Here is a 6762-nt window from a genome sequence, read left to right on the forward strand (position 1 = left end):
CATACACACATTTGCAAACATCCCATCTGTGTCTACCCCTCGTGGTCTTTCTTTTTCTTTAAAAATTCATTTATTTATTTGGCTGCCTTGGGTCTTAGTTGTGGCATGCGGGAATCTTCATTGCAGTGCATGGACTCTCCAGTTGTGGGGCCTAATTGCTCTACAGTACGTGAGATATTAGTTCCCGTGAAAGTTGCTCAGTCATGTCTGACTCTTTGCGACCCCACGGACTATACAGCCCATGGAATTCTCCAGGCCAGAATACTGGAGTGGGTAGCCGTTCCCTTCTCCAGGGGATCTTCCCAACCCAGGAATTGAACCCAGGTCTCCCGCATTCCAAGCAGATTATTTACAAGCTGAGCCACAAGGGAAGCCCTAGTAACCTGACCAGGGGTTATCAAACCCATGTTCCCAGCACTGCAAGGCTGACTCTCAATCCCTGGGCCACCAGGGAAGTCCCCCTTATCTTCTTTCTGACACATTGTTTCTGCCAAACCCAAGGCAGTGCAAGCATGGAGTCTGCAAAAACCCACCAAGTGGATAATCCACAAATCAGGAATAAAGACTTTACCCAACATCTATATGAAAATTCACCTTGATTAATCATCTAGATATGAAAATCATATCAGAATTGATCACAAAATTCCATGTGCACATCTAGGTGAATAAACTTCATCTTCATTTTCCTCAAGGTTTTCTATCTCTGAATCAGAAAAGCAAAAAAAAAAAAAAAAGTTTTTTTGAGAAACCAGAAAGGCATGCAGCCATGGTAAGAGAGACATGAAAAATGAGTTCATGTCCCTCTGGCTCCCTCCAGCTAATTCCTGTTCTGAAATCACTGAGTCTTAGGCCTTCAGAACTTTGGAGGTCTCCACATCTGTTTCATCACCTCCAAAATCATGCAGAGAGTTGATAATTGACCTAATTCTTCTAGTTTCTCAGATAAAACGACACAATTTCCTTTATGAATGTGCATGTCATTCTTGCACAGGAGCCATGCTAATCTTCTCCGGTATTATTCCAAATACTTTTATTTTAAATTTTAAATATTTATTTATTTGTTTATTGCTGCACTGTTGGGCATGCAGGCTCTTAGCTCTCCCACCAGGGATTGAACCCAGGCCTCCCGCTATAGAAGCACAGAGTCTTAACCACTGGACCACCAGGAAATCCCCTTTTTCCGATTTTAGTACATATGCTGCTAAAGCACACACCACAGTTTCTTTCAGTCATCTCAATAATCCACTTTGTTGGGAAGTTCTTCTTTCTTTTGTTTTTCTACTCTTTCTTTCCCCACAAAATTTAATTCTTTTGTTGGTATTTTGTCTTTTAAGCCTAAATATATGGAAGAGAAGAATATCTCTTCTCACTCATATTTAAGCATTATATGGAAAATGGTCGTCCCTTCCTTCTGCTTCAGAGGAAATTCCAGTAGAGGTTCAAGGTGAAAATATCATAAAAGTCCTGGAAGCTAGGGCCGGAACTCTCTTTCCCTATGGTGGCTGTTTAGTTGCTAAGTCGTGTCCAACTCTTGCGACCCCATGGACTATAGCCTGCCAGGCTCCGTATCCATGGGATTCTCCAGGCAAGAATGCTGGAGTGGGTTGCCATTTCCTTCTCTAGGGAATCTTCTCGACCCAGGAATCGAATCCTGCATTGCAGGTAGATTCTTTACTGACTGAGCTATGAGGGAAGCTCTTCCCCTGTAGTAGCCAACAGAACCCAGATTTAGAAGACCTCTCTGACTAAATCAAAGGCAATTTCTCCATGAATATTTCCTCCCCTCAAGCAGGGTCAGTCCAGAAAGGCAAAGGCCGATGGACAGACACCAGGTGTGAAAGGTTCTTCGCCTTACCCTGAAGCCTTGTTATACAGGAGAGATGGGTAGACAGGATGCAAGAAGCATGTGAGTGGGTAAGCTCGTTTCTATAGGGTCATTCTATGATTCCAGGGTAGAACCAAGTAAAGGGAAGAACAGCGTTCTTGTGAATAAATAATTACAGCTTAAATTTAAGCAATATTTTGAAAACAAAACAAAACAGACCCTTGGGCTTATATTATCCTTGATCTTTGTCCCTTCCTTCATGTTGCTGCTGCTGCTAAGTTGCTTCAGTCGTGTCCAACTCTGTGTGACCCCATAGATGGCAGCCCACCAGGCTCCCCCGTCCCTGGGATTCTCCAGGCAAGAACAGTGGAGTGGGTTGCCATTTCCTTCTCCAATGCATGAAAGTGAAAAGCGAAAGTGAAGTCGCTCAGTCGTGTCTGACTCTTTGCAACCCCATGGACTGCAGCCCACCAGGCTCCTCCGTCCATGGGATTTTCCCTCATGTTAGCAGAGCCCTTATGTCAGATAGTAGTCAGAGTTCCAAATGCCTTAATACCCTTTTCCCAAAAGCTGAGGGGAAGAATAGAAACTTTAGTCCTCCTAAAGCTATTTTATTTATTCCCTTGCCTTCAGCTAGGAAGACACATCAACCTAGGTTGATCATCTCCACCAATGCTACTCTAATCTCTCGCTGAACCTATTTCTTTTTCTTTTTCCTACTTAGACCTTGTGCTGCAGCCAAGATAACCCACTCACCAACTCCCACATCCCCACTCATTCCCACATCTAAGCCTGTGACTGACTACCATCTCCTATCCCCTAGAATGTTGTCTTCATGGCCTCTGTTTTCCATATCTCTTATCAAAACCCAGCTGCTCAAAACCCTTTTCTCCGTCTTTCTTTATTGACTCCAAGTAACTGAGATGACTTCTTTGCTCCATTTTAGTTTTTCAATAATATTTAATTGCATAAGCAGCACATATGTGCATTTACATAAAACAGTGGCAGAAATGTTTTCTGTCTCATTTGTTAAAAGTTTAAGTTCTGTGAAGGCAAGAAGTAGGGCTTCTGTTTTTGGGGGGAATATCTAGTCTCCCCAAGAATCAGACACAACTGAAACGACTGAGCATGCACACATCTAGGCTCCCCACCTCCGTCCTCCAAGTTCTTCGGTAAATGCTAAAACTGCTCATCACAGGACGAGACATAAAACAACATTTCTATATCAAGTTCTGAGAGATGGACTAATGATGAGTAGCAATACTAAGAATGGAGAAAGTGGCCAACAAAGAAGAGAAATCCTAATTGCGTCCTCAATCAGCGACTTCTAGGGTTTTGACACTATTTGGGGACATCCAATTAAGTAGTTTCCCATACCAAACCAGTATCTAAAATACCACTCAGAGAGAAATTTGAGAATAAGCTATATACTGGGAGAAACATAGAACAACGCCTAGTACACAGCAGATGCTCAACCAGCATTTGAGGATGGAAGGAGTGGTGTAAAGAAAGGACCAAGGGAGGAAGAACGGGGTCAAGAAAGTCAGTTCAGTTCAGTCGCTCAGTCGTGTCCGACTCTTTGCAACCCCATGAATCGCAGCACGCCAGGCCTCCCTGTTCATCACCAACTCCCGGAGTTCACTCAGACTCACGTCCATCAAGCCGGTGATGCCATCCAGCCATCTCATCCTCGGTCATCCCCTTTTCCTCCTGCCCCCAATCCCTCCCAGCATCAGAGTCTTTTCCAATGAGTCAACTCTTTGCATGAGGTGGCCAAAGTACTGGAGTTTCAGCTTTAGCATCATTCCTCCCAAAGAACACCAAGGACTGATCTCCTTTAGAATCGACTGGTTGGATCTCCTTGCAGTCCAAGGGACTCTCAAGAGTCTTCTCCACCACAGTTTAAAAGCATCAATTCTTTGGTGCTCAGCCTTCTTCACAGTCCAACTCTCACATCCATTCATGACCACTGGAAAAACCATACCCTTGACTAGATGGACATTTGTTGGCAAAGTAATGTCTCTGCTTTTCAATATGCTATCTAGGTTGGTCATAACTTTTCTCCCAAGGAGTAAGCTTCTTTTAATTTCATGGCTGCAGTCACCATCTGCAGTGATTTTGGAGCCCCAAAAAATAAAGTCAGCCACTGTTTCCCCATCTATTTGCCATGAAGTGATGGGACTGGATGCCATGATCTTACTTTTCTGAATGTTGAGCTTTAAGCCAACTTTTCACTCTCCTCTTTCACTTTCATCAAGAGGCTCTTTAGTTCTTCTTCTCTTTCTGCCATAAGGGTGGTGTCATCTGCATATCTGAGATTATTGATATTTCTCCCGGCAATCTTGATTCCAGCTTGTGCTTCCTCCAGCCCAGTGTTTCTATAGGAAGAGGAGATAATAAATCAGGGTATGGCAAGAAAAAGGCTAGAAGGACTTCCCTGGGGGTCCAGTGGTAAAGAATCCACCTTCCATTGTAGGGGATGCAGATTCGATTCCTGGTCAGGAAACTGAGATCCCACATGTAGAGGCAGGGGACAGCGGCTAAGCCCACTCACTGGCCACTAGAGAGCTTGTTTCCCCTAATGAAGACCCAGCTCAGCCAAACAGAGAAAAGAAGCTACAGAATTGAACACAGAAGACTAGGACTGAGAAATTACCCATATAGACCTTCAGAAATGAGAGAGGGTAACAAAGGAAACAAGTGATTTTGGAATCAAGATTGCCGGGAGAAATATCAATAACCTCAGATATGCAGATGACACCACCCTTATGGCAGAAAGTGAAGAGAAGCTAAAAAGCCTCTTGATGAAAGTGAAAGAGGAGAGTGAAAAAGTTGGCCTAAAGCTCAACATTCAGAAAACGAAGATCATGGCATCTGGTCCCATCATCACTTCATGGGAAATAGATGGGGAAACAGTGGAAACAGTGTTAGACTTTATTTTTCTGGGCTCCAAAATCACTGCAGATGGTGACTGCAGCCATGAAATTAAAAGACGCTTACTCCTTGGAAGAAAAGTTATGACCAACCTAGACAGCATATTCAAAAGCAGAGACATTACTTTGCCGACTAAGGTCCGTCTAGTCAAAGCTATGGTTTTTCCAGTGGTCATGTATGGATGTGAGAGTTGGACTGTGAAGAAGGCTGAGCACTGAAGAATTGATGCTTTTGAACTGTGGTGTTAGAGAAGACTCTCAAGAGTCCCTTGGACTGCAAGGAGATCCAGCCAGTCCATTCTGAAGATCAGCCCTGGGATTTCTTTGGAAGGAATGATGCTGAAGCTGAAACTCCAGTACTTTGGCCACCTCATGCGAACAGTTGGCTCATTGGAAAAGACTCTGATGCTGAGAGGGATTGGAGGCAGGAGGAGAAGGGGATGACAGAGGATGAGATGGCTGGATGGGATCACGGACTCGATGGACATCAGTCTGAGTGAACTCCAGGAGTTGGTGATGAACAGGGAGGCCTGGCGTGCTGCGATTCATGGGGTCGCAAAGAGTCGGACACGACTGAGCGGCTAAACTGAACTGAACTGAATGAACGAAACAATCTAACAGTTTAATCTTAGAACATAAAGGGCTTGTTGAAGTCAGGAGACCTAAGATGGTGGGGAAGTGAGTAGCTGATTGGAAGAATTGTCAAGAAACCCAGGAGGTTAGATTTGTCTTTTCTTAGGCACATGGAACTTCCCTGGTGGCTCAGATGGTAAAGTGTCTGTCTACAATGCGGGAGACCCGGGTTCAATCCCTGGGTTGGGAAGATCCCCTGGAGAAGGAAATGGCAACCCACTTCAGGATTATTGCCTGGAAAATCCCATGGACAGAGGAGTCTGGTAGGCTACAGTCCATGGGGTTGCGAAGAGTTGAACACGACTGAGCGACTTCACTTCACTTCAAGCATATGGAGCCATCGAAACATCACATTCTTCACCTCTTACCAACAAGCACAGGGGAGCAGAGCCATCAGCTCTTCCTTAGGCACCTGACAGGAAAAGAGCTGTAAGTGATGTTATTGTAGCATAAAGAAACAAGCTGCGTGCCAGGAGTGAAATGAATCTTGCCTGGAGAATCCCAGGGACGGGGGAGCCTGGCGGGCTGCCGTCTATGGGGCCGCACAGAGTCAGACACGACCGAAGCGACTTAGCAGCAGCAGCAGCAGCAAGTACACTGCCCTTTTTGCTGACATACAAAATCCTTAAACTGATCCATTTCCCAGAAATCAGTTTCTTCTCACCTTCAGGCTCCTCTCCCTTGATCCTGGTTTCTCCCCAGTAGCTCGGCAGAGCCATCCCTACAAATGGCCTTTTGCCATGCAGGAAAGCTAATCTCAAACCAGTCCAGAAACTTTCCAAGGATGGATCTGCTCTCAGAGTCCTCTGAAACCTATCAGTTCCATTGCACTTAGATTATTTTAGATGCTCAGCTCTTACAATAGACAGAGGTGAAGAACACCCAAAGACAAATTCAGTCAGTACAAAATGGTGACTCGGTTAGAGGAGAACTGTAAGAGCAAAATGAACATAAAAGCAAGGCCCTGGGAGCTCCCCTGGGAGTCCAGTGGTTAAGACGCCACACTTCAATGCAGGGGGTGCAGGTTTGATCCCTGGTTGGATCTCACATGCTGCTTGGCTGAAAAAACAAAACATACAAAAAAACAAGGCCCTGATTTCCAATTAATTGATATTTCTTGTGCACCTACTGTCCAAAGCATTATGCAAAGCATAGGAAGGGATACAAAGTCCAAAAATACACAATCTCTACCTTCCAGAAGTTTACAATCTAGTAAAAGAGACATATAAATATATTACATACATTATATATATATATATATATATATATATACACACACACACACATTTTTCCAGGACAAAACAGTGCTATTACAGAGGTTCAAAATAATGTGACATTCTAGTTGGAAGAGAGACAGAAACAGCGGTCACT

The 6762-nt window shown here is 44.3% G+C and overlaps 1 non-coding gene across 1 annotated transcript; it reads right to left on the minus strand.

Moving 5' to 3' along the window:
* Window positions 1-945: 945 nt before the first annotated feature.
* On the minus strand, window positions 946-1053 carry LOC138438432 (U6 spliceosomal RNA). The gene has a single exon (XR_011256367.1). It is a non-coding gene; the product is annotated as a U6 spliceosomal RNA (small nuclear RNA).
* Window positions 1054-6762: the final 5709 nt, after the last annotated feature.

Source organism: Ovis canadensis, chromosome 3, assembly GCF_042477335.2.
Source record: "Ovis canadensis isolate MfBH-ARS-UI-01 breed Bighorn chromosome 3, ARS-UI_OviCan_v2, whole genome shotgun sequence".
Lineage (NCBI taxonomy): Eukaryota > Metazoa > Chordata > Mammalia > Artiodactyla > Bovidae > Ovis > Ovis canadensis.